Raw genomic sequence first — 25,603 nt, forward strand, 5'->3', positions numbered from 1 at the left:
AACACCGTTGGAAGGGAGGAGAACCAATTAAGGCGGGGGGTGGGGTGGAACGAGCAGCTGTCTACCCTTAGCAGGAGGGCTCCTGATTACATACCTCTCCTGCTGCTGCTGCTGCTGGCTGTCCAGCAGCAGACTGAAGGTGGCTGCTGCTGTGCACAGGTATATAAAGGCTCAGAGCCTATTATGACACGCGCAGCCAGCGTTCCATTGCCACATTCCATCTACTGCAGGCAGGATACCTGGCTGGCTGAATGTCGCTGAGAAGCTCACAGAGACCGCCATAAGCAACAGTTTAACAGAATGCCACAGACTAATCAACCAAACTTTTTGGGTTGGGTTCTCTTTTATAGTCTGCAGGCATTAAATGAAAGAAGTCAGTGTTCCAGCAGAAGGAGACAACGTTTCAGAAAAGGCATTGTAGCAAACCAAAAAAGAAATTTTAAGCGCAGCAGAGTAACCAGCGCACATACCTGTTAGCTCAGGTGAGTTTAAAAGGCTGCTGTTGATAACAAGGGCATTTGCTAAATAGATGGTGTGTGTGCAACAATATACTGAAAGGTCAATTATATTGTGCAGCTTATCTCACCACCTGTAGTTATTTAGGTGAAAGCTCCAAAATGCTTGCCTAATATGTCTGTTTATCCAAAAGGAAGTAAAAAGGGAGAGCTAGAAAGATAGCATTGCATCACATTACATGGCAATGCAATGCACAGTTGCTGAAGTTGAACCAAAATGAGCTTGTAATCTGGCTTCTGCAACTTTGAACATGAAAAATCCAATGAGGAGAAGAAAAGCAAAGCCAAAGAGTCCATCCCAAAATCCGACAAACAAGCAAAATGAACAAAAAACATTGAATTCAATTCTTTCTGATTTTAGAAACTGCATTAAAGAAGGGGTGCACCGGTCCTGGAGATACTGCAATACCAGGTCAATGTGTGGAGTGGACAGAGCAAGCTCTTTTTCCATCTCCCTGTTCTAAAAATCCATTTAATATATGGTCCCCAGATAGGGGACGTATCAGATATTAAACTGATAAGAACAGATACTACACTTGATCTTAGCCAAAAGGCCGAGAAGCGATAACCAGAATTGGTTTCAAACTACGGAGCCACCCAAGGATCCTGAAAAGTCCATTTGTGGAGATGAGCTCCTGGACTCCCGTTAAGAAGACATGTTGTCAACCTCTAGATCCCTTACATGCCTGCACTTTTCGGCTTGCTGCTGCTGCAATCCACGCGTTTTAGATCTGCATAACTCCACCTCTTTAAACACAGCACCTTCACCCCCTGCTGTTCCCACCCGCCTCAACACCGTTGGAAGGGAGGAGAACCAATTAAGGCGGGGGGTGGGGTGGAACGAGCAGCTGTCTACCCTTAGCAGGAGGGCTCCTGATTACATACCTCTCCTGCTGCTGCTGCTGCTGGCTGTCCAGCAGCAGACTGAAGGTGGCTGCTGCTGTGCACAGGTATATAAAGGCTCAGAGCCTATTATGACACGCGCAGCCAGCGTTCCATTGCCACATTCCATCTACTGCAGGCAGGATACCTGGCTGGCTGAATGTCGCTGAGAAGCTCACAGAGACCGCCATAAGCAACAGTTTAACAGAATGCCACAGACTAATCAACCAAACTTTTTGGGTTGGGTTCTCTTTTATAGTCTGCAGGCATTAAATGAAAGAAGTCAGTGTTCCAGCAGAAGGAGACAACGTTTCAGAAAAGGCATTGTAGCAAACCAAAAAAGAAATTTTAAGCGCAGCAGAGTAACCAGCGCACATACCTGTTAGCTCAGGTGAGTTTAAAAGGCTGCTGTTGATAACAAGGGCATTTGCTAAATAGATGGTGTGTGTGCAACAATATACTGAAAGGTCAATTATATTGTGCAGCTTATCTCACCACCTGTAGTTATTTAGGTGAAAGCTCCAAAATGCTTGCCTAATATGTCTGTTTATCCAAAAGGAAGTAAAAAGGGAGAGCTAGAAAGATAGCATTGCATCACATTACATGGCAATGCAATGCACAGTTGCTGAAGTTGAACCAAAATGAGCTTGTAATCTGGCTTCTGCAACTTTGAACATGAAAAATCCAATGAGGAGAAGAAAAGCAAAGCCAAAGAGTCCATCCCAAAATCCGACAAACAAGCAAAATGAACAAAAAACATTGAATTCAATTCTTTCTGATTTTAGAAACTGCATTAAAGAAGGGGTGCACCGGTCCTGGAGATACTGCAATACCAGGTCAATGCGTGGAGTGGACAGAGCAAGCTCTTTTTCCATCTCCCTGTTCTAAAAATCCATTTAATATATGGTCCCCAGATAGGGGACGTATCAGATATTAAACTGATAAGAACAGATACTACACTTGATCTTAGCCAAAAGGCCGAGAAGCGATAACCAGAATTGGTTTCAAACTACGGAGCCACCCAAGGATCCTGAAAAGTCCATTTGTGGAGATGAGCTCCTGGACTCCCGTTAAGAAGACATGTTGTCAACCTCTAGATCCCTTACATGCCTGCACTTTTCGGCTTGCTGCTGCTGCAATCCACGCGTTTTAGATCTGCATAACTCCACCTCTTTAAACACAGCACCTTCACCCCCTGCTGTTCCCACCCGCCTCAACACCGTTGGAAGGGAGGAGAACCAATTAAGGCGGGGGGTGGGGTGGAACGAGCAGCTGTCTACCCTTAGCAGGAGGGCTCCTGATTACATACCTCTCCTGCTGCTGCTGCTGCTGGCTGTCCAGCAGCAGACTGAAGGTGGCTGCTGCTGTGCACAGGTATATAAAGGCTCAGAGCCTATTATGACACGCGCAGCCAGCGTTCCATTGCCACATTCCATCTACTGCAGGCAGGATACCTGGCTGGCTGAATGTCGCTGAGAAGCTCACAGAGACCGCCATAAGCAACAGTTTAACAGAATGCCACAGACTAATCAACCAAACTTTTTGGGTTGGGTTCTCTTTTATAGTCTGCAGGCATTAAATGAAAGAAGTCAGTGTTCCAGCAGAAGGAGACAACGTTTCAGAAAAGGCATTGTAGCAAACCAAAAAAGAAATTTTAAGCGCAGCAGAGTAACCAGCGCACATACCTGTTAGCTCAGGTGAGTTTAAAAGGCTGCTGTTGATAACAAGGGCATTTGCTAAATAGATGGTGTGTGTGCAACAATATACTGAAAGGTCAATTATATTGTGCAGCTTATCTCACCACCTGTAGTTATTTAGGTGAAAGCTCCAAAATGCTTGCCTAATATGTCTGTTTATCCAAAAGGAAGTAAAAAGGGAGAGCTAGAAAGATAGCATTGCATCACATTACATGGCAATGCAATGCACAGTTGCTGAAGTTGAACCAAAATGAGCTTGTAATCTGGCTTCTGCAACTTTGAACATGAAAAATCCAATGAGGAGAAGAAAAGCAAAGCCAAAGAGTCCATCCCAAAATCCGACAAACAAGCAAAATGAACAAAAAACATTGAATTCAATTCTTTCTGATTTTAGAAACTGCATTAAAGAAGGGGTGCACCGGTCCTGGAGATACTGCAATACCAGGTCAATGCGTGGAGTGGACAGAGCAAGCTCTTTTTCCATCTCCCTGTTCTAAAAATCCATTTAATATATAGTCCCCAGATAGGGGACGTATCAGATATTAAACTGATAAGAACAGATACTACACTTGATCTTAGCCAAAAGGCCGAGAAGCGATAACCAGAATTGGTTTCAAACTACGGAGCCACCCAAGGATCCTGAAAAGTCCATTTGTGGAGATGAGCTCCTGGACTCCCGTTAAGAAGACATGTTGTCAACCTCTAGATCCCTTACATGCCTGCACTTTTCGGCTTGCTGCTGCTGCAATCCACGCGTTTTAGATCTGCATAACTCCACCTCTTTAAACACAGCACCTTCACCACCTGCTGTTCCCACCCGCCTCAACACCGTTGGAAGGGAGGAGAACCAATTAAGGCGGGGGGTGGGGTGGAACGAGCAGCTGTCTACCCTTAGCAGGAGGGCTCCTGATTACATACCTCTCCTGCTGCTGCTGCTGGCTGTCCAGCAGCAGACTGAAGGTGGCTGCTGCTGTGCACAGGTATATAAAGGCTCAGAGCCTATTATGACACGCGCAGCCAGCGTTCCATTGCCACATTCCATCTACTGCAGGCAGGATACCTGGCTGGCTGAATGTCGCTGAGAAGCTCACAGAGACCGCCATAAGCAACAGTTTAACAGAATGCCACAGACTAATCAACCAAACTTTTTGGGTTGGGTTCTCTTTTATAGTCTGCAGGCATTAAATGAAAAAAGTCAGTGTTCCAGCAGAAGGAGACAACGTTTCAGAAAAGGCATTGTAGCAAACCAAAAAAGAAATTTTAAGCGCAGCAGAGTAACCAGCGCACATACCTGTTAGCTCAGGTGAGTTTAAAAGGCTGCTGTTGATAACAAGGGCATTTGCTAAATAGATGGTGTGTGTGCAACAATATACTGAAAGGTCAATTATATTGTGCAGCTTATCTCACCACCTGTAGTTATTTAGGTGAAAGCTCCAAAATGCTTGCCTAATATGTCTGTTTATCCAAAAGGAAGTAAAAAGGGAGAGCTAGAAAGATAGCATTGCATCACATTACATGGCAATGCAATGCACAGTTGCTGAAGTTGAACCAAAATGAGCTTGTAATCTGGCTTCTGCAACTTTGAACATGAAAAATCCAATGAGGAGAAGAAAAGCAAAGCCAAAGAGTCCATCCCAAAATCCGACAAACAAGCAAAATGAACAAAAAACATTGAATTCAATTCTTTCTGATTTTAGAAACTGCATTAAAGAAGGGGTGCACCGGTCCTGGAGATACTGCAATACCAGGTCAATGCGTGGAGTGGACAGAGCAAGCTCTTTTTCCATCTCCCTGTTCTAAAAATCCATTTAATATATGGTCCCCAGATAGGGGACGTATCAGATATTAAACTGATAAGAACAGATTTTTTTTTTTTTTATCGAAAGCCCGAATTCGTGTACAAAACCCGAGTGCGCTTAAAAAAGTGACAAGTGCCACAAAAAAAGTGCACTAGGATGCTGGTCTTCTTGAAACCCTCTCCAAAAGGAGAAGGGTCCCCCAAACCATTCCCCGTCCCTCCGAGCCAAAAGGCCACAGCGAGGAACAGGGACAAAAAGCCACCTCCAGCCGAAGCCAGAGGCGACCCAATCTTACCCCCAGCACCTGCCCGAGTTCTCACCCGAGCAAGGCACTGGGAGCCAAAGACTGTGCTCCCCTCCCAGAAGAGGGGAGCCAACAACGCTCTCCTCCCGAAAGAGGAGAGCCAGGGGGGTTCAGGGGGGAGCGGAACCTGATGGCCACACACTCCCCCCCTAGACCTGCCAAGAGAGGAACCCGTAAGGGAACCGCATCCCAACAAAATCCTAGTAGGACGTGACACACGTGAATAAGTGGACACACAGTGACAAAGAAATTAAATAAATAGTGAAGGTTTCACAGTATAATACTGCCCGGACCTTCGACCGGGAATTGAAAAATTCCCCATCCTAAGGCCAGAAGGCCCGGAATAAGGGTGTGTGCGAAGAAAGAAAATTTGAAGTGCTTGTGCAAATGTGCCATAAACTCAAGTGGGGTTCCCAATCCCAGTGAGTTAAGGCACCCCAGGGTCACCACTCCTGGGGCACTTCACACTTCGGGCTTTCGATCTTCCCCGGCCCAATGGCGTCGATCCTGGGGGGCCATGCTTTCCACCAGATGACTATATTAGCCACCTGGCGTACTAACAAGCGCCTAAACCCCAGTGTGCATAATGTATCAATCTACTAGGGCGGCTAACATCCAAAACCGCCTTTTCGAAAGATACTACACTTGATCTTAGCCAAAAGGCCGAGAAGCGATAACCAGAATTGGTTTCAAACTACGGAGCCACCCAAGGATCCTGAAAAGTCCATTTGTGGAGATGAGCTCCTGGACTCCCGTTAAGAAGACATGTTGTCAACCTCTAGATCCCTTACATGCCTGCACTTTTCGGCTTGCTGCTGCTGCAATCCACGCGTTTTAGATCTGCATAACTCCACCTCTTTAAACACAGCACCTTCACCCCCTGCTGTTCCCACCCGCCTCAACACCGTTGGAAGGGAGGAGAACCAATTAAGGCGGGGGGTGGGGTGGAACGAGCAGCTGTCTACCCTTAGCAGGAGGGCTCCTGATTACATACCTCTCCTGCTGCTGCTGCTGCTGGCTGTCCAGCAGCAGACTGAAGGTGGCTGCTGCTGTGCACAGGTATATAAAGGCTCAGAGCCTATTATGACACGCGCAGCCAGCGTTCCATTGCCACATTCCATCTACTGCAGGCAGGATACCTGGCTGGCTGAATGTCGCTGAGAAGCTCACAGAGACCGCCATAAGCAACAGTTTAACAGAATGCCACAGACTAATCAACCAAACTTTTTGGGTTGGGTTCTCTTTTATAGTCTGCAGGCATTAAATGAAAGAAGTCAGTGTTCCAGCAGAAGGAGACAACGTTTCAGAAAAGGCATTGTAGCAAACCAAAAAAGAAATTTTAAGCGCAGCAGAGTAACCAGCGCACATACCTGTTAGCTCAGGTGAGTTTAAAAGGCTGCTGTTGATAACAAGGGCATTTGCTAAATAGATGGTGTGTGTGCAACAATATACTGAAAGGTCAATTATATTGTGCAGCTTATCTCACCACCTGTAGTTATTTAGGTGAAAGCTCCAAAATGCTTGCCTAATATGTCTGTTTATCCAAAAGGAAGTAAAAAGGGAGAGCTAGAAAGATAGCATTGCATCACATTACATGGCAATGCAATGCACAGTTGCTGAAGTTGAACCAAAATGAGCTTGTAATCTGGCTTCTGCAACTTTGAACATGAAAAATCCAATGAGGAGAAGAAAAGCAAAGCCAAAGAGTCCATCCCAAAATCCGACAAACAAGCAAAATGAACAAAAAACATTGAATTCAATTCTTTCTGATTTTAGAAACTGCATTAAAGAAGGGGTGCACCGGTCCTGGAGATACTGCAATACCAGGTCAATGCGTGGAGTGGACAGAGCAAGCTCTTTTTCCATCTCCCTGTTCTAAAAATCCATTTAATATATGGTCCCCAGATAGGGGACGTATCAGATATTAAACTGATAAGAACAGATTTTTTTTTTTTTTTTTTTTTTCTCCTCAGACGAGGAAATTCCACAGTCTATGGAAACCAGACAAAGGAAAATTCCATCAAAACAGCTGCGTCAAATCCAATACGCAATTTGCTGTCCCCATCATCATCGGAAATATTTATTTCATATTTCAAAACAACAATAACAAAAATCAAGAGGTACTAACAATATATCTCCACTTTTTAACTTTCCATATTCCCTCCGCATCCACTTCCCCTCTCCTCTTTTTGTCCCATAGGAAACACACATACATCTTCCCCAAAATCACCTTCACACTATCCTTTACAGCAATTTCCTTCCTTTTAAACACATACACATTCCTCACATCCCATAGCACTTCCTTTATACATGCAAGCATCAACCACAAGACTCTTTCCTTCGTCCCATCACATATTCCCAAACCAAACATAAACAACTCAAAAGACAACAAATTCACACCACACAATTCTTTACACAAAGGCCCCATTCTCCCAATCACATCTCTAGCATACTGGCAATTCCAAAAAACATGCAACACACTTTCCCTTCCACCACAGCCATTTCTTGGACACATTTCACTCCTCACCAAACCTCTATTCCTCTGAAATTCTCTCACAGGTAATACTCCATGTAAAGACTGCCACACAACTTCACTCTGTTTGTTGGTCATACCACTCATCCGCACTTTCTTCCAAACCTTCTGCACATCACCACCCCTAACCATATTTATTCCACATTCTACCTCTCTACATTCAATCATCCTATACACAGCCTTCTTATTCTCCAGCAATCTCACATCTGCATCACACAGTTCATACCTCACCAAAAACTTATAAACCCACACATACCATACAGGCACCTCAAAAGCAATCGGACATCACAAATCCCTTTCTTGCCACTTTAAACGAAACAAATACGCTCCAAATAAATACCTACACATAGATGAAAACTTTCCATCCGCCCTAATCACTTTCAAAACAAACACAACGATATTCACACCAAAAAACACGTCCAAATTCGGAAAACCCAAACCACCTTTTTCCACTCTTTTAACCAAAATTTCTCTCCTAGCTCTCTCCATTTTCGAGTTCCACAAAAAAACAAATAAAATTCTATTCAAGCTTCTCATACACATATATCCTGGTGGAAATACTACCGCAATATATAAAAATATTGGCAACACCACACTCTTAACAATTAAAATCTTCCCAAAAAAGGATAAACTCCTCAATTTCCAAAAATTCAACTTCTGCTCAACTTTTCCTTTCGCATCATCCCAACTTTCTTTCCCATCCAAACTCTCTGAAAACTTCACACCCAAAACTTTAATAGGTCCATTCACTACATTCACACCTACATCCCTACTTAAACTTCCGCCTCCAAAACCCTTACACTCACTCTTTTCCCAATTCACTTTAAACGCAGATGCACCACAAAAAATAGACACTAACAACTTCACCCGCCTCACCGAACATTCAGAATCACATAATACACACACGTCATCCATATAACCACTCACCTTCCATTCTTTTCCTCCACCTCCCGGCACTTGCACACCACGAATTACCTTATCTTTCCTCAGCATACACAACAATGGCTCAATTGCACAAATAAATGCTACAGGGGACAAAGGACACCCCTGTCGCACACCCGAAAACACATTCACTTTCCTACCCACATACCCATTCATTAAAACACAGCTATAAACACCCGCATACAAACTTCTCACTCGCCCAACAAAATCAGCCGGAAAACCCATTTTTAACAACACTCTGAACAAAAAACCATGCGACAACCTATCATAAGCCTTTTCAAAATCCAAACTTAACAAAAATACACTCTTCTTACGACCCATGCAATCCCATAGACAATCTCTTAACATACACACACACTCATGAATCCGCCTCCCAGGTACCGCACAACACTGCTCATCCCCAATCACACTCTCTATCACATCACGCATCCTATTAGCCATAAGTTTTGCATAGATTTTATAATCACAATTAAGTAACGTTATTGGCCTCCAATTCCTCAGACTTTTCAAATCCCCTTTCTTAGGAATTAACACAACCATACCTGCACGCATACTCTCAGTCACCTCCATGTTTCCCCACATATACTTACATACATCCACAAAGTCCTTACCAATCACACCCCACATCACACGATAAAATTCTACTGGGAGGCCATCCTCCCCCGGCGTCTTATTCAAAGCCATACTACACATAACCTTCCATACCTCATCACCAGTCACCTCACCCATCACTCTCTCTCTTTCTGCTTCACTCAACTTACTCTCTAACACACTCAAAACATCATTCTCCAAACATTCATCCCTCTGTTTCACTGCATACAGATCCTCATAAAACTTAGCCACCTCTTCACACATATCCTCTCCACTCACCTCACTTCCATCTGCTCCATACACCACGCTCATACTCTGTTTCTTTCCAAAAACTTTTTTAAAGAAAAACCGAGAACATTTCTCATCCTGCTCCATCTTATCAATCTTTGCCCTAAACACTATGCTTCTCCCTCTCTCCAACAAAAACTCACTAATCTCCTTTTTTACCTCTAAAATATCCTCCTCCACCTCAACTCCTCCTTCCCTTAACTTATACAAAACGCTCAACCGCGCGTTCAGTTTAACAAAACTCTCTCTTTTAATTGCTGCATACTTGTATCCTAAATTTTTAAAGAACATTTTTGTTTGTTTCTTCACCCAGTCCCACCACTCACAAACATTCCCAAACTCATTTTTATGCTTACACCATTCTTCATACCGCCTTTCATACTCCTTTCTCACATCTTCATTCTCTAACAGTTTAACATTTAACTTCCACAATCCTCTCCCAAACACTCCATCAACTTTTATATCCAACTCACACAACATACACACATGATCTGAAAAAAGAACGTTTTCCTGCCTATAATTAACAGAAACCATATTTTTAGAAATAAAACAATAATCCAATCTGGATTGTACCCTACCACTCTCAGAAAAGAAAGTGTTCAACAAAGGATTCATGTTACACACGCGCTGCATATCACACAACCCAAAATCATTCACTAACTCCAATAATGCTTTCCCAGACACATCCACATTCACTCTCCCCACATCACAGTTCATATCACCCACAATTACCACAGGTATTCTTCCTGGAACAAAAAGCTTAATTTTTTCAAATAAATTTTTGCGCTCATTTTTTTCAACTGGCGCATAAACATTAATAACACAAAACTTTACATTCTTGTATACAAAATTAGCAAGGATACATCTCCCCACCTCAATAACCAAATAATCACTCAAAACAACCTCCCTTCCTTTAACCAAAATACCCACACCATCATTCTTATTACATGCACTCCCCGACCACACAGACGCTCCATAAGACCATTCATCCCCTTTCACACCATCCACTACCCCACATTCTTGTAAACAAAAAATAGATGCATTTTGCATAGCTAAAAACTCAAAAATAGCAGCTCTTCTTACTTTACTTTTAAACACTCTTACGTTTTGGGACACTATGGTAAATCCCATAATACTTCTACTCCTTCACCAATTACACAAAGAAATAGCCTTTGGCCTAAACCAAAGCTCACAAGAGGACAAAAAGAAAAAACATTTACAATATTATATGGTGACACTATCCAGCACCACCACTATCCTCCTCCGCCATCAGAACAGAACAGCTGGTTTCCGACCCGCTGGCTTCACCAGCCACACTCCTCATTCTGGCAGTTCTGATCTTCCTCTGAGGCTCACTAAAATCTGCATCATCACTGCCCCCACCATCCTCCCTACGACTCTTCTTTGCACCCCTATCATCCTCCGAAGAAAAATCTTCAATGTTTTCAGGACCCGAAGGGTGTTCAGGACTGTCGGGTTCCGAGATTTGCACTTCACATCCTGTTGCGTCCATTGCCTCTCCAAAAGTCATCATCTCAGGCAGCTCTGCTTCCACCACTTTCCTAGATATTCTCGCAGACACTGCCTTTTTCTCCACCTTTGCCACTTCCCTCCAGAACTCCTTTTCTTCCCTCCGCTTCTTCCTCATTTCTTCAGCAGAAGAAGAACATGGTCTCAGGGACACCTCCTCTGGCGCCGTAGAGGGAGAGGCTCTACCAGTTTCCCGCCTCCTTCCCTCTCTCTCCTCCCTCTCCAATCTTTCCAGCACTTTCAGTGCGCTTGCCATCTGCCTCCTCTCCAGCTCCTCCTCCTTCTGTTCTTTATCAGAACGTCTAGGTGCACTCATAGGACAGTCCTTATACATGTGATCACTACTCCCACAGACATCACAGGACTTGGCCTCTGGACACTGGTTGGCCATATGCCCCTCCTTTCTGCAATTTCGGCAACACTGCCCTTTAAGGCATGTTACCATGGTATGTCCGAAAGAAAAGCATCTACGGCAAAACATGGGCTGGCCTGGGTAAAAGAGGAAACCTCTATGGCCTGCAACGGAAAAATTTGATGGAGGGTGTCTAAAGCCCCCCACACTGTCAGGATCCCTTTTCAATTTCACACGGAATTTATACTGACAGTTAAAGATTCCTAGACAATTGACTTGCTTCACTCCCTTCCGCACATATTCACAGTAGCGAGAGAGGAAGCACTCCAGCAGCACAGGGTCTGTAAAAGGGTTATAGACAGTCACAGTCACCTCCTTTTCTTGCAGACCAAACAAAGGTTCCCATCTAACTCCTTCCAAGCAGGGGTCACTAGAGTGACCACGGAGCCATTCAAAGACATTAAGGCAAACATCCTGGTCCATAAAGGTAACGTCATAATTACCTTGACGTGAAAATTCGTTGACACTGAAGATCTCAGAACGTCTTGCTCCAGCTTTGCCTTCAACGATGTCTTGGACAATGAAAACCACGTTGTTCTTGTTCTGGTCAGATGGATCCACGGACAAACGGATGGTGTTCTTCACAAAAGACATCTTGGATTCTGTCGGTATGGAATACCACAGGAAAAAGCAGAAAATCCTCCACAAAAGGGTCCGGATTCCTCCAGGAGACTCGCACCAATCAAGGTACAGTCATACGATCTTAGCCAAAAGGCCGAGAAGCGATAACCAGAATTGGTTTCAAACTACGGAGCCACCCAAGGATCCTGAAAAGTCCATTTGTGGAGATGAGCTCCTGGACTCCCGTTAAGAAGACATGTTGTCAACCTCTAGATCCCTTACATGCCTGCACTTTTCGGCTTGCTGCTGCTGCAATCCACGCGTTTTAGATCTGCATAACTCCACCTCTTTAAACACAGCACCTTCACCCCCTGCTGTTCCCACCCGCCTCAACACCGTTGGAAGGGAGGAGAACCAATTAAGGCGGGGGGTGGGGTGGAACGAGCAGCTGTCTACCCTTAGCAGGAGGGCTCCTGATTACATACCTCTCCTGCTGCTGCTGCTGCTGGCTGTCCAGCAGCAGACTGAAGGTGGCTGCTGCTGTGCACAGGTATATAAAGGCTCAGAGCCTATTATGACACGCGCAGCCAGCGTTCCATTGCCACATTCCATCTACTGCAGGCAGGATACCTGGCTGGCTGAATGTCGCTGAGAAGCTCACAGAGACCGCCATAAGCAACAGTTTAACAGAATGCCACAGACTAATCAACCAAACTTTTTGGGTTGGGTTCTCTTTTATAGTCTGCAGGCATTAAATGAAAGAAGTCAGTGTTCCAGCAGAAGGAGACAACGTTTCAGAAAGGCATTGTAGCAAACCAAAAAAGAAATTTTAAGCGCAGCAGAGTAACCAGCGCACATACCTGTTAGCTCAGGTGAGTTTAAAAGGCTGCTGTTGATAACAAGGGCATTTGCTAAATAGATGGTGTGTGTGCAACAATATACTGAAAGGTCAATTATATTGTGCAGCTTATCTCACCACCTGTAGTTATTTAGGTGAAAGCTCCAAAATGCTTGCCTAATATGTCTGTTTATCCAAAAGGAAGTAAAAAGGGAGAGCTAGAAAGATAGCATTGCATCACATTACATGGCAATGCAATGCACAGTTGCTGAAGTTGAACCAAAATGAGCTTGTAATCTGGCTTCTGCAACTTTGAACATGAAAAATCCAATGAGGAGAAGAAAAGCAAAGCCAAAGAGTCCATCCCAAAATCCGACAAACAAGCAAAATGAACAAAAAACATTGAATTCAATTCTTTCTGATTTTAGAAACTGCATTAAAGAAGGGGTGCACCGGTCCTGGAGATACTGCAATACCAGGTCAATGCGTGGAGTGGACAGAGCAAGCTCTTTTTCCATCTCCCTGTTCTAAAAATCCATTTAATATATGGTCCCCAGATAGGGGACCTATCAGATATTAAACTGATAAGAACAGATTTTTTTGATTGAAGCTGCATCCAAGGCACTGAAAAATGTGACCGAAGTCACACCAAAACAGCGCACGAGGCGAGGATTCATGTGGACCCTTCCCGGAGGAGAGGGTCCCCAATAAACCATCCCCATCCCTCCGAGCCAGAAGGCCACAGCGAGGGTCAGGGATCTCCGATGCTCTCCCTAGCCGAAGCCGGAGAAGAGCCGTTTTCGTGCTCCCAGCTTCCATCTAGGCTGCCACCCTAGTGGAGCTGGAGCCTGTGTTGGTTTCTCAGCCCAAAGCTGACCGGACCTCCGACCGGGTTTATAAAAATTCCCCTTCCTAGCCAGGAGGCCAGGAATAGGGGGGGTTGCTCAGAAAGTATGATTGGCAAAGGTGCGGCGTGCTACGAAGCCAAGTCTTTCTGGGGTTCCCAGTCCCAGTAAGCTTGGACTCCCACCAGGGCGCCTACTCCTGGGGCACATTGCTCCAAAGCCCTCACACTTACCCAGCCTAGTGACTTCGATCCTGGAGGGCCATGTTTTCCATCAGATAACTCTATGAGCCACCTGGCGTACTAACAAGTGCACCAAACCAGTGTGTAATATGCATCAATTTACTAGGGCAGCCCAAGGACAAAACTGCCTTTTCAAAAGATACTACACTTGATCTTAGCCAAAAGGCAGAGAAGCGATAACCAGAATTGGTTTCAAACTACGGAGCCACCCAAGGATCCTGAAAAGTCCATTTGTGGAGATGAGCTCCTGGACTCCCGTTAAGAAGACATGTTGTCAACCTCTAGATCCCTTACATGCCTGCACTTTTCGGCTTGCTGCTGCTGCAATCCACGCGTTTTAGATCTGCATAACTCCACCTCTTTAAACACAGCACCTTCACCCCCTGCTGTTCCCACCCGCCTCAACACCGTTGGAAGGGAGGAGAACCAATTAAGGCGGGGGGTGGGGTGGAACGAGCAGCTGTCTACCCTTAGCAGGAGGGCTCCTGATTACATACCTCTCCTGCTGCTGCTGCTGCTGGCTGTCCAGCAGCAGACTGAAGGTGGCTGCTGCTGTGCACAGGTATATAAAGGCTCAGAGCCTATTATGACACGCGCAGCCAGCGTTCCATTGCCACATTCCATCTACTGCAGGCAGGATACCTGGCTGGCTGAATGTCGCTGAGAAGCTCACAGAGACCGCCATAAGCAACAGTTTAACAGAATGCCACAGACTAATCAACCAAACTTTTTGGGTTGGGTTCTCTTTTATAGTCTGCAGGCATTAAATGAAAGAAGTCAGTGTTCCAGCAGAAGGAGACAACGTTTCAGAAAAGGCATTGTAGCAAACCAAAAAAGAAATTTTAAGCGCAGCAGAGTAACCAGCGCACATACCTGTTAGCTCAGGTGAGTTTAAAAGGCTGCTGTTGATAACAAGGGCATTTGCTAAATAGATGGTGTGTGTGCAACAATATACTGAAAGGTCAATTATATTGTGCAGCTTATCTCACCACCTGTAGTTATTTAGGTGAAAGCTCCAAAATGCTTGCCTAATATGTCTGTTTATCCAAAAGGAAGTAAAAAGGGAGAGCTAGAAAGATAGCATTGCATCACATTACATGGCAATGCAATGCACAGTTGCTGAAGTTGAACCAAAATGAGCTTGTAATCTGGCTTCTGCAACTTTGAACATGAAAAATCCAATGAGGAGAAGAAAAGCAAAGCCAAAGAGTCCATCCCAAAATCCGACAAACAAGCAAAATGAACAAAAAACATTGAATTCAATTCTTTCTGATTTTAGAAACTGCATTAAAGAAGGGGTGCACCGGTCCTGGAGATACTGCAATACCAGGTCAATGCGTGGAGTGGACAGAGCAAGCTCTTTTTCCATCTCCCTGCTCTAAAAATCCATTTAATATATGGTCCCCAGATAGGGGACGTATCAGATATTAAACTGATAAGAACAGATACTACACTTGATCTTAGCCAAAAGGCCGAGAAGCGATAACCAGAATTGGTTTCAAACTACGGAGCCACCCAAGGATCCTGAAAAGTCCATTTGTGGAGATGAGCTCCTGGACTCCCGTTAAGAAGACATGTTGTCAACCTCTAGATCCCTTACATGCCTGCACTTTTCGGCTTGCTGCTGCTGCTGCAATCCACGCGTTTTAGATCTGCATAACTCCACCTCTTTAAACACAGCACCTTCACCCCCTGCTGTTCCCACCCGCCTCAACACCGTTGGAAGGGAGGAGAACCAATTAAGGCGGGGGGTGGGGTGGAACGAGCAGCTGTCTACCCTTAGCAGGAGGGCTCCTGATTACATACCTCTCCTGCTGCTGCTGCTGCTGGCTGTCCAGCAGCAGACTGAAGGTGGCTGCTGCTGTGCACAGGTATATAAAGGCTCAGAGCCTATTATGACACGCGCAGCCAGCGTTCCATTGCCACATTCCATCTACTGCAGGCAGGATACCTGGCTGGCTGAATGTCGCTGAGAAGCTCACAGAGACCGCCATAAGCAACAGTTTAACAGAATGCCACAGACTAATCAACCAAACTTTTTGGGTTGGGTTCTCTTTTATAGTCTGCAGGCATTAAATGAAAGAAGTCAGTGTTCCAGCAGAAGGAGACAACGTTTCAGAAAAGGCATTGTAGCAAACCAAAAAAGAAATTTTAAGCGCAGCAGAGTAACCAGCGCACATACCTGTTAGCTCAGGTGAGTTTAAAAGGCTGCTGTTGATAACAAGGGCATTTGCTAAATAGATGGTGTGTGTGCAACTATATACTGAAAGGTCAATTATATTGTGCAGCTTATCTCACCACCTGTAGTTATTTAGGTGAAAGCTCCAAAATGCTTGCCTAATATGTCTGTTTATCCAAAAGGAAGTAAAAAGGGAGAGCTAGAAAGATAGCATTGCATCACATTACATGGCAATGCAATGCACAGTTGCTGAAGTTGAACCAAAATGAGCTTGTAATCTGGCTTCTGCAACTTTGAACATGAAAAATCCAATGAGGAGAAGAAAAGCAAAGCCAAAGAGTCCATCCCAAAATCCGACAAACAAGCAAAATGAACAAAAAACATTGAATTCAATTCTTTCTGATTTTAGAAACTGCATTAAAGAAGGGGTGCACCGGTCCTGGAGATACTGCAATACCAGGTCAATGCGTGGAGTGGACAGAGCAAGCTCTTTTTCCATCTCCCTGTTCTAAAAATCCATTTAATATATGGTCCCCAGATAGGGGACGTATCAGATATTAAACTGATAAGAACAGATACTACACTTGATCTTAGCCAAAAGGCCGAGAAGCGATAACCAGAATTGGTTTCAAACTACGGAGCCACCCAAGGATCCTGAAAAGTCCATTTGTGGAGATGAGCTCCTGGACTCCCGTTAAGAAGACATGTTGTCAACCTCTAGATCCCTTACATGCCTGCACTTTTCGGCTTGCTGCTGCTGCAATCCACGCGTTTTAGATCTGCATAACTCCACCTCTTTAAACACAGCACCTTCACCCCCTGCTGTTCCCACCCGCCTCAACACCGTTGGAAGGGAGGAGAACCAATTAAGGCGGGGGGTGGGGTGGAACGAGCAGCTGTCTACCCTTAGCAGGAGGGCTCCTGATTACATACCTCTCCTGCTGCTGCTGCTGCTGGCTGTCCAGCAGCAGACTGAAGGTGGCTGCTGCTGTGCACAGGTATATAAAGGCTCAGAGCCTATTATGACACGCGCAGCCAGCGTTCCATTGCCACATTCCATCTACTGCAGGCAGGATACCTGGCTGGCTGAATGTCGCTGAGAAGCTCACAGAGACCGCCATAAGCAACAGTTTAACAGAATGCCACAGACTAATCAACCAAACTTTTTGGGTTGGGTTCTCTTTTATAGTCTGCAGGCATTAAATGAAAGAAGTCAGTGTTCCAGCAGAAGGAGACGTTTCAGAAAAGGCATTGTAGCAAACCAAAAAAGAAATTTTAAGCGCAGCAGAGTAACCAGCGCACATACCTGTTAGCTCAGGTGAGTTTAAAAGGCTGCTGTTGATAACAAGGGCATTTGCTAAATAGATGGTGTGTGTGCAACAATATACTGAAAGGTCAATTATATTGTGCAGCTTATCTCACCACCTGTAGTTATTTAGGTGAAAGCTCCAAAATGCTTGCCTAATATGTCTGTTTATCCAAAAGGAAGTAAAAAGGGAGAGCTAGAAAGATAGCATTGCATCACATTACATGGCAATGCAATGCACAGTTGCTGAAGTTGAACCAAAATGAGCTTGTAATCTGGCTTCTGCAACTTTGAACATGAAAAATCCAATGAGGAGAAGAAAAGCAAAGCCAAAGAGTCCATCCCAAAATCCGACAAACAAGCAAAATGAACAAAAAACATTGAATTCAATTCTTTCTGATTTTAGAAACTGCATTAAAGAAGGGGTGCACCGGTCCTGGAGATACTGCAATACCAGGTCAATGCGTGGAGTGGACAGAGCAAGCTCTTTTTCCATCTCCCTGTTCTAAAAATCCATTTAATATATGGTCCCCAGATAGGGGACGTATCAGATATTAAACTGATAAGAACAGATTTTTTTTTTTTTTTTTTCCAAACACTCAGAAATTAAGTTTTATAATCTTAAATCATATATCACTAAACTCAAGATTTTAGTTCCATCATCGTGTTTAGATATTATATTTATATTTTTTCATTTTAATTAATATATATAAAGTTAAACATAACAATTCCTTTACAGTTTCAACAGTTTCCAAACAAATCACAACTGACATTACTTCACCCGGTTTCCCAAACTAAATATCCCCTTTTTCCCTTTTACTTTCCTCCCAACAAAACCCCTTAACTTCTTTTCTTCCTCCTCATGCTCTAACCGCATCTGTTCCCAATCATACTCTTCCTCATCATCTCTGAAAGTCACCACCTTCTCCAAAACTTTACCCTTTTCCTCTTTTACTTCTTTCTTTTCACCAGATACTTTCCTTGATCCACAATTTTCCTGTACCGTTACCTTTTTCTTCACCTTTAAACTTTCAACTTCTTTTCCCTGCTTATTCTCCTCTATAATTATCGCATCAACTTCCTTCTTCATTTTATCACCAATATCTTCCTTTTGTCCTCCAAAGTTCTTTTCAAAAGTTCCTTTGCTGCTTTCCATGTAACAATACCCAGAACTCCCGTTTACCATAATCCTCCCATTGTGCAAATTTTCTTCTCCTGTTGTCCACACCAAAAAACGTCTCTTTCCGTTCCAAATACCAACTTTGTTCCTGTATAATTTCTGAAACTTTACCATCTTACATTTAGATTCCAAAAAAACCATTATCTCCTCTATTTCCACAAACGGATTGTCCATGTAAATTATCACACTCTTCGGTTTCCCCATGAATGATGCACTTACTCCAATTTTCCCAGAATCCTCTTCACTCCAGCATTTGAAAAAATGAATGCACTTTTCCTCAGAAACTAGAGTCACATCACAAACTTTACCTTGCTTTATTTCTTGCATACAGTAGATATCCTTCTCCAAAACTTCATGTTTCCTCAAAATTTCCAGAATCCATTTTTCTTCCAAAAAAGTTTCTTCCGTCTCCCGTTTCACAAAAAAACGTAAGCATCTCTTCTTTTTCCAAAACTCCATCTCAACAATCCGTTTTCCTTCCGTTTTTCCTTTTAATCCTCCAAATGTTGCCACCACAGCTATGTGTGGCGACAGTTGCCCCCCACAGCTATGTGTGGTGACAAGGTGATCGCCTCTCGTTGCCCAGGGACTAATCCGACTCCCTAATAGCAGCAGGGGGGTTTAGCTCCACCGATGAGTGTAGCGATCCCCCCAGGCCAAGGAGCCGGGTACCCCAAGCACCTCCCAGTCAAGACCAAGGCAGCAACCGCTAGATCACTGCACTTGATCTTAGCCAAAAGGCCGAGAAGCGATAACCAGAATTGGTTTCAAACTACGGAGCCACCCAAGGATCCTGAAAAGTCCATTTGTGGAGATGAGCTCCTGGACTCCCGTTAAGAAGACATGTTGTCAACCTCTAGATCCCTTACATGCCTGCACTTTTCGGCTTGCTGCTGCTGCTGCAATCCACGCGTTTTAGATCTGCATAACTCCACCTCTTTAAACACAGCACCTTCACCCCCTGCTGTTCCCACCCGCCTCAACACCGTTGGAAGGGAGGAGAACCAATTAAGGCGGGGGGTGGGGTGGAACGAGCAGCTGTCTACCCTTAGCAGGAGGGCTCCTGATTACATACCTCTCCTGCTGCTGCTGCTGCTGGCTGTCCATTAGCAGACTGAAGGTGGCTGCTGCTGTGCACAGGTATATAAAGGCTCAGAGCCTATTATGACACGCGCAGCCAGCGTTCCATTGCCACATTCCATCTACTGCAGGCAGGATACCTGGCTGGCTGAATGTCGCTGAGAAGCTCACAGAGACCGCCATAAGCAACAGTTTAACAGAATGCCACAGACTAATCAACCAAACTTTTTGGGTTGGGTTCTCTTTTATAGTCTGCAGGCATTAAATGAAAGAAGTCAGTGTTCCAGCAGAAGGAGACAACGTTTCAGAAAAGGCATTGTAGCAAACCAAAAAAGAAATTTTAAGCGCAGCAGAGTAACCAGCGCACATACCTGTTAGCTCAGGTGAGTTTAAAAGGCTGCTGTTGATAACAAGGGCATTTGCTAAATAGATGGTGTGTGTGCAACAATATACTGAAAGGTCAATTATATTGTGCAGCTTATCTCACCACCTGTAGTTATTTAGGTGAAAGCTCCAAAATGCTTGCCTAATATGTCTGTTTATCCAAAAGGAAGTAAAAAGGGAGAGCTAGAAAGATAGCATTGCATCACATTACATGGCAATGCAATGCACAGTTGCTGAAGTTGAACCAAAATGAGCTTGTAATCTGGCTTCTGCAACTTTGAACATGAAAAATCCAATGAGGAGAAGAAAAGCAAAGCCAAAGAGTCCATCCCAAAATCCGACAAACAAGCAAAATGAACAAAAAACATTGAATTCAATTCTTTCTGATTTTAGAAACTGCATTAAAGAAGGGGTGCACCGGTCCTGGAGATACTGCAATACCAGGTCAATGCGTGGAGTGGACAGAGCAAGCTCTTTTTCCATCTCCCTGTTCTAAAAATCCATTTAATATATGGTCCCCAGATAGGGGACGTATCAGATATTAAACTGATAAGAACAGATTTTTTTTTTTTTTTCCCTCAGATGGGGAAATCCACGGTCTATAGTCACGACCAAAGGAACTTCCTTCCAAACAGCTGCATCATCTCAACGACACAAATGCTGCTCCCATCATCACCGGAAAATTTTTATTTCTTCTTTTTAAACCTTACACAGAAAACAAGATCAAGAAGTATTTACAAAATATCTCCACTTTTTAACTTTCCATATTCCCTCCGCATCCACTTCCCCTCTCCTCTTTTTGTCCCATAGGAAACACACATACATCTTCCCCATAATCACCTTCACACTATCCTTTACAGCAATTTCCTTCCTTTTAAACACATACACATTCCTCACATCCCATAACACTTCCTTTATACATGCAAGCATCAACCACAAGACTCTTTCCTTCGTCCCATCACATATTCCCAAACCAAACATAAACAACTCAAAGGACAACAAATTCACACCACACAATTCTTTACACAAAGGCCCCATTCTCCCAATCACATCTCTAGCATACTGGCAATTCCAAAAAACATGCAACACACTTTCCCTTCCACCACAGCCATTTCTTGGACACGTTTCACTCCTCACTAAACCTCTATTCCTCTGAAACTCTCTTACTGGCAACACTCCATGCAAAGACTGCCACACAACCTCACTCTGCTTATTTGTCATACCACCCATCCGCACCTTCTTCCATACTTTTTGCACATCACACCCTCTCACCAAATTTATTCCACTCTCCATTTCTCTACACTCAATCATCCTGTACACAGCCTTCTTATTTCCCAACAACCTCACATCCACATCACACAACTCATACTTCACCAAAAACTTATAAACCCACACATACCACACGGGCACCTCAAAAGCAACCGGACACCGCAAATCCCTCTCTCTCCACTTCAAACGAAAAGAATAAGCCCCAAATAAATATCCACACATACATGAAAACTTTCCATCGCCCATAATCACTTTCAGCACAAACACCACAATATTCACACCCAAAAAAACTTCTAAATTTGGAAAACCCAAACCACCTTTCTCCATACGCTTCACCAACACTTCCCTCCGCGCCCTCTCCATTTTAGAATTCCACAAAAAAACAAACAAAATCCTATTCAATCCTCTCAAAACCATATAACCTGGTGGAAACACAACTGCAACATATAAAAAAATAGGCAACACCACGCTTTTAATGACTAAGATTTTTCCAAAGAAAGTAAGGCTTCTCAACTTCCAAAAACATAACTTCTTTTCAACCTTCTCTTTCGCGTCATCCCAACTTTCTTTCCCATCCAATCTTTCTGAAAACTTCACTCCCAAAACCTTAATGGGCCCACTCACTACGTTCACACCTACATCTCTACTCAAAATACCACTTCCAAAAACCTTACACTCACTCTTTTCCCAATTCACTTTAAATGCAGACGCACCACAAAAGATAGACACTAACAACTTCACCCGCCTCACCGAACATTCAGAATCACATAATACACACACGTCATCCATATAACCACTCACCTTCCACTCTCTTCCTCCACCTCCCGGCACTTGCACACCTCGAACCACTTTATCCTTCCTCAACATACACAACAAAGGTTCAATTGCACAAATAAAAGCCACAGGGGATAACGGACACCCCTGCCTCACGCCCGAATGCACATTCACTCTCCTACCGACATAACCGTTCATTAAAACACAACTATAAATATCTGTATATAGACTTCTCACTCTCCCAACAAAATCAGCAGGAAAACCCATTCTCAGCAACACTCTAAACAAAAAACCATGCGACAACCTATCATACGCCTTTTCAAAATCCAGGCTCAACAAAAACACACTCTTCTTCCGGCTCATACAATCCCATAGACAATCTCTCAATATACACACACACTCGTGAATCCGTCTCCCAGGTACTGCACAACACTGCTCATCCCCAATCACACTCTCTATCACATCACGCATCCTATTTGCCATTAATTTTGCGTAGATCTTATAATCACAGTTCAATAATGTTATTGGCCTCCAGTTTTTCAGACTCTTCAAATCACCCTTTTTCGGAATCAATACAACCATACCTGCACGCATACTACCTGCCACCTCCATATTTTCCCACATATACTTACAAAAATCCACAAAATCACTCCCAATCACATCCCACATCATGCGGTAAAATTCTACTGGAAGACCATCCTCCCCCGGCGTCTTATTCAAAGCCATACTACACATAACCTTCCATACTTCATCACTTGTCACAGCATCCATCAGCCTCTCTCTTTCCGCCTCATTCAATTTACTCTCTAACGTACTCAAAACATCATTCTCCAAACACTCATCCCTCCACTTTACAGCATACAAATCCTCATAAAACTTTGCCACTTCCTCACACATATCCTCTCCACTCACCTCGCTTCCATCTGCTCCATTCAACACACACATATTTTGCTTTTTCCCAAAAACCTTCTTGAAAAAAAAACGTGAACATTTTTCATCATACTCCAAATTATCAACTTTTGCTCTAAAGACAATACTCCTCCCTTTTTCCAACAAGAACTCATGAACCTCCTTTTTCACTTGTAAAATATCCTCCTCCACCTCCATCCCTCCCTCCCTCAATTTATACAAGAAACTTAAACGTGCATTTAAACTCACAAAATGTCTCCTCTTGACTGCTGCCATCTTATAACCCAAATTTTTGAAAAAAATTTTTGTCTGTTTTTTAACCCAATCCCACCACCCACAAACATTCCCAAAACCATTTTTACACTCACACCACTCCTCATACCGTCTTGCATATTCCTTTCTTACTTCCTCATACTCCAATAACTTAACATTCAACTTCCACAAACCTTTCCCAAACACCCCATTCACATTCACATCCAACTCACACGACATGCACACATGATCTGAAAACAAAACATTCTCCTGCTTATAGTCAACAGGAATCATATTTTTTGAAATAAAACAGTAATCCAATCTAGATTGTATTCTTCCACTTTCGGAAAAGAAGGTATTTAACAAAGGCCTCACTTTACATACACTTTGCATATCATGCAAATCAAAATCACTAACCAACTCTAACAAAGTTTTCCCAGACACATCCACATTCACTCTCCCCACATCACAATTCATATCACCCACAATCACCACAGGCATTCTTCCCGGAACAAAAAGTTTAATTTTTTCAAATAACTTTTTCCGGTCATTTTTCTCCACCGGCGCATAAACATTAATAACACAAAATTTAACATTTTTGTACTCAAAATTTGCTAAAATGCACCTCCCCACATCAATCACCACATAATCACTCAAAACCACCTCCCTCCCTTTAACTAAAATCCCCACACCATCATTTTTATTACATGCACTCCCCGACCACACAGATGCTCCATGAGACCATTCATCTCCTCTCACCCCATCCACCACTCCACACTCTTGCAAACAAAAAATCGATGCATTCTTCATAGCCAAAAAATCAAAAATTGCAGCCCTCCTGGCCTTATTTTTAAACACTCTCACATTTTGTGAAATTATAGTAAAACCCATTTTTTCCTTTTTTAAACCTCCTAAAAAAAACGAAAACAGAAAAGTTACAAAAACACTACAAAAACTCCACTCACAAGAAAAAGCCTTTGACTTAAGTCAAAGCTTATAATAGGCATTATCACGCATATTGCAAGGCAACCTTAACCAGCACCCCCACTATCTTCTTCCACCATCTGAACCGAGCAACTCGTTTCCGAGCCGCTAGCAGCATCACCATCACCCTACCTTGCTTTCTTGGCACCCACTTTTCGCTGCGGTGCCTTGATATCTTCTTCATCATTTGCCCCACCACCCTCCCTGTGACACTTTCTACTCCCCCCACCCTCATCGGAGAAGTACTCCTCAATATTCTCAGGATCTGAAGGGTGTGATGACCCTTCCCCAGTTTCCATACAATCTGCAGCATCTACAACGTCCTGAAAGTCCAACGTATCCGGACACCTTCCTTCTCCCGCTGCATTCATCTGCCCCTCCATTCTCCTCAATTCTTTCACAAGCTCCTTCTCCATTTTAGGTGCCTTTTTCTCCTTCTGGTAAGCAGGCCTCAGACTCACAGTTTCAGGGGCAGACCTTTCACTCCGCCTCCTCTGCTCTCTCTCCATTCTAGCAGTTTCTCTTTCTATCTGCTGCAAAACCCTCCTCTCCTCCTCCTCCTTTTTCCTCTCCTTATCAGTTTTCCTGGGCACACCCTGCGGGCAATCTTTAAACATGTGCTCACCACTTCCACACATGTCACAAGCCTTGGGCTTCGGGCACGCACTTGCCACATGCCCCTCCTCTTTGCAGTTACGGCAACATTGCCCTTTCTTACATGCATCCTGCACATGTCCAAAGCAGTAACATTTCCTGCAATACATAGGCTGCCCTACATAGTAAAGGAAGCCCCTATGTCCCGCCACAGAAAAATTCGCAGGAGGATGTCTAAAGCCTCCCACACTTCCAGGATCCTTCTTCAGTTTCACCCGAAACTTGTATTTGCAGTTGAAAATACCTAAAGAATTAAACTGCTTTTCCCCTTTACGCACATAATCACAGTACCGTGCAAGGAAGCCTTCAAGCAATGCTGGCTCAGTAAAAGGGTTATAAACTGTTACCCACACAATCTTTTCTTGAAGTCCAAACAAGGGTTCAAACCACACCCCTTCCAAGAAAGGATCATCAGTGTGACTCCGAAGCCACTCAAACACATCAAGGCAGGTATTTTCTTCTACAAAAGTCACGTCATATGTACCTAATTTAGGAAACTCGTTGACGCTGTAGAAGTCGCCTCGTTTTGCTCCAGCTTTTCCTTCCAAAAGTTTCTCCACGATGAAGGACACATTATTCCTCTCGGAAACTGATGGATCCACTCCAATTCGGATAGTATTCTTCATGAAGTTCATCTTCAAAACCTGTCGGTA

General features: G+C 43.8%; 10 non-coding genes and 2 pseudogenes across 10 annotated transcripts; all 12 read right to left on the reverse strand.

Moving 5' to 3' along the window:
• Window positions 1–890: 890 nt before the first annotated feature.
• LOC141194278 (U2 spliceosomal RNA) lies at window positions 891–1,081 on the reverse strand. The gene has a single exon (XR_012267064.1). It is a non-coding gene; the product is annotated as a U2 spliceosomal RNA (small nuclear RNA).
• Window positions 1,082–2,196: 1,115 nt separating this feature from the next.
• LOC141194005 (U2 spliceosomal RNA) lies at window positions 2,197–2,387 on the reverse strand. The gene has a single exon (XR_012266803.1). It is a non-coding gene; the product is annotated as a U2 spliceosomal RNA (small nuclear RNA).
• Window positions 2,388–3,502: 1,115 nt separating this feature from the next.
• On the reverse strand, window positions 3,503–3,693 carry LOC141193805 (U2 spliceosomal RNA). The gene has a single exon (XR_012266613.1). It is a non-coding gene; the product is annotated as a U2 spliceosomal RNA (small nuclear RNA).
• A 1,112-nt stretch (window positions 3,694–4,805) lies between these two features.
• Window positions 4,806–4,991, reverse strand: LOC141193672 (U2 spliceosomal RNA). The gene has a single exon (XR_012266562.1). It is a non-coding gene; the product is annotated as a U2 spliceosomal RNA (small nuclear RNA).
• Window positions 4,992–5,780: 789 nt separating this feature from the next.
• On the reverse strand, window positions 5,781–5,872 carry LOC141193779 (U2 spliceosomal RNA; annotated as a pseudogene).
• A 1,115-nt stretch (window positions 5,873–6,987) lies between these two features.
• On the reverse strand, window positions 6,988–7,180 carry LOC141193693 (U2 spliceosomal RNA). Its single transcript, XR_012266579.1, has one exon. It is a non-coding gene; the product is annotated as a U2 spliceosomal RNA (small nuclear RNA).
• A 6,154-nt stretch (window positions 7,181–13,334) lies between these two features.
• LOC141193616 (U2 spliceosomal RNA) lies at window positions 13,335–13,517 on the reverse strand. Its single transcript, XR_012266520.1, has one exon. It is a non-coding gene; the product is annotated as a U2 spliceosomal RNA (small nuclear RNA).
• Window positions 13,518–14,041: 524 nt separating this feature from the next.
• LOC141193761 (U2 spliceosomal RNA) lies at window positions 14,042–14,157 on the reverse strand (annotated as a pseudogene).
• A 1,115-nt stretch (window positions 14,158–15,272) lies between these two features.
• Window positions 15,273–15,463, reverse strand: LOC141194231 (U2 spliceosomal RNA). Its single transcript, XR_012267019.1, has one exon. It is a non-coding gene; the product is annotated as a U2 spliceosomal RNA (small nuclear RNA).
• Window positions 15,464–16,581: 1,118 nt separating this feature from the next.
• Window positions 16,582–16,772, reverse strand: LOC141194006 (U2 spliceosomal RNA). Its single transcript, XR_012266804.1, has one exon. It is a non-coding gene; the product is annotated as a U2 spliceosomal RNA (small nuclear RNA).
• A 1,112-nt stretch (window positions 16,773–17,884) lies between these two features.
• LOC141193675 (U2 spliceosomal RNA) lies at window positions 17,885–18,074 on the reverse strand. The gene has a single exon (XR_012266565.1). It is a non-coding gene; the product is annotated as a U2 spliceosomal RNA (small nuclear RNA).
• A 2,441-nt stretch (window positions 18,075–20,515) lies between these two features.
• Window positions 20,516–20,707, reverse strand: LOC141193668 (U2 spliceosomal RNA). The gene has a single exon (XR_012266558.1). It is a non-coding gene; the product is annotated as a U2 spliceosomal RNA (small nuclear RNA).
• Between the last annotated feature and the right edge of the window lie 4,896 nt (window positions 20,708–25,603).

Source organism: Phyllobates terribilis, unplaced genomic scaffold (assembly GCF_046119375.1).
Source record: "Phyllobates terribilis strain yellow unplaced genomic scaffold, ASM4611937v1 Scaffold_66__1_contigs__length_7565176, whole genome shotgun sequence".
Classification (NCBI taxonomy): Eukaryota; Metazoa; Chordata; class Amphibia; order Anura; family Dendrobatidae; genus Phyllobates; species Phyllobates terribilis.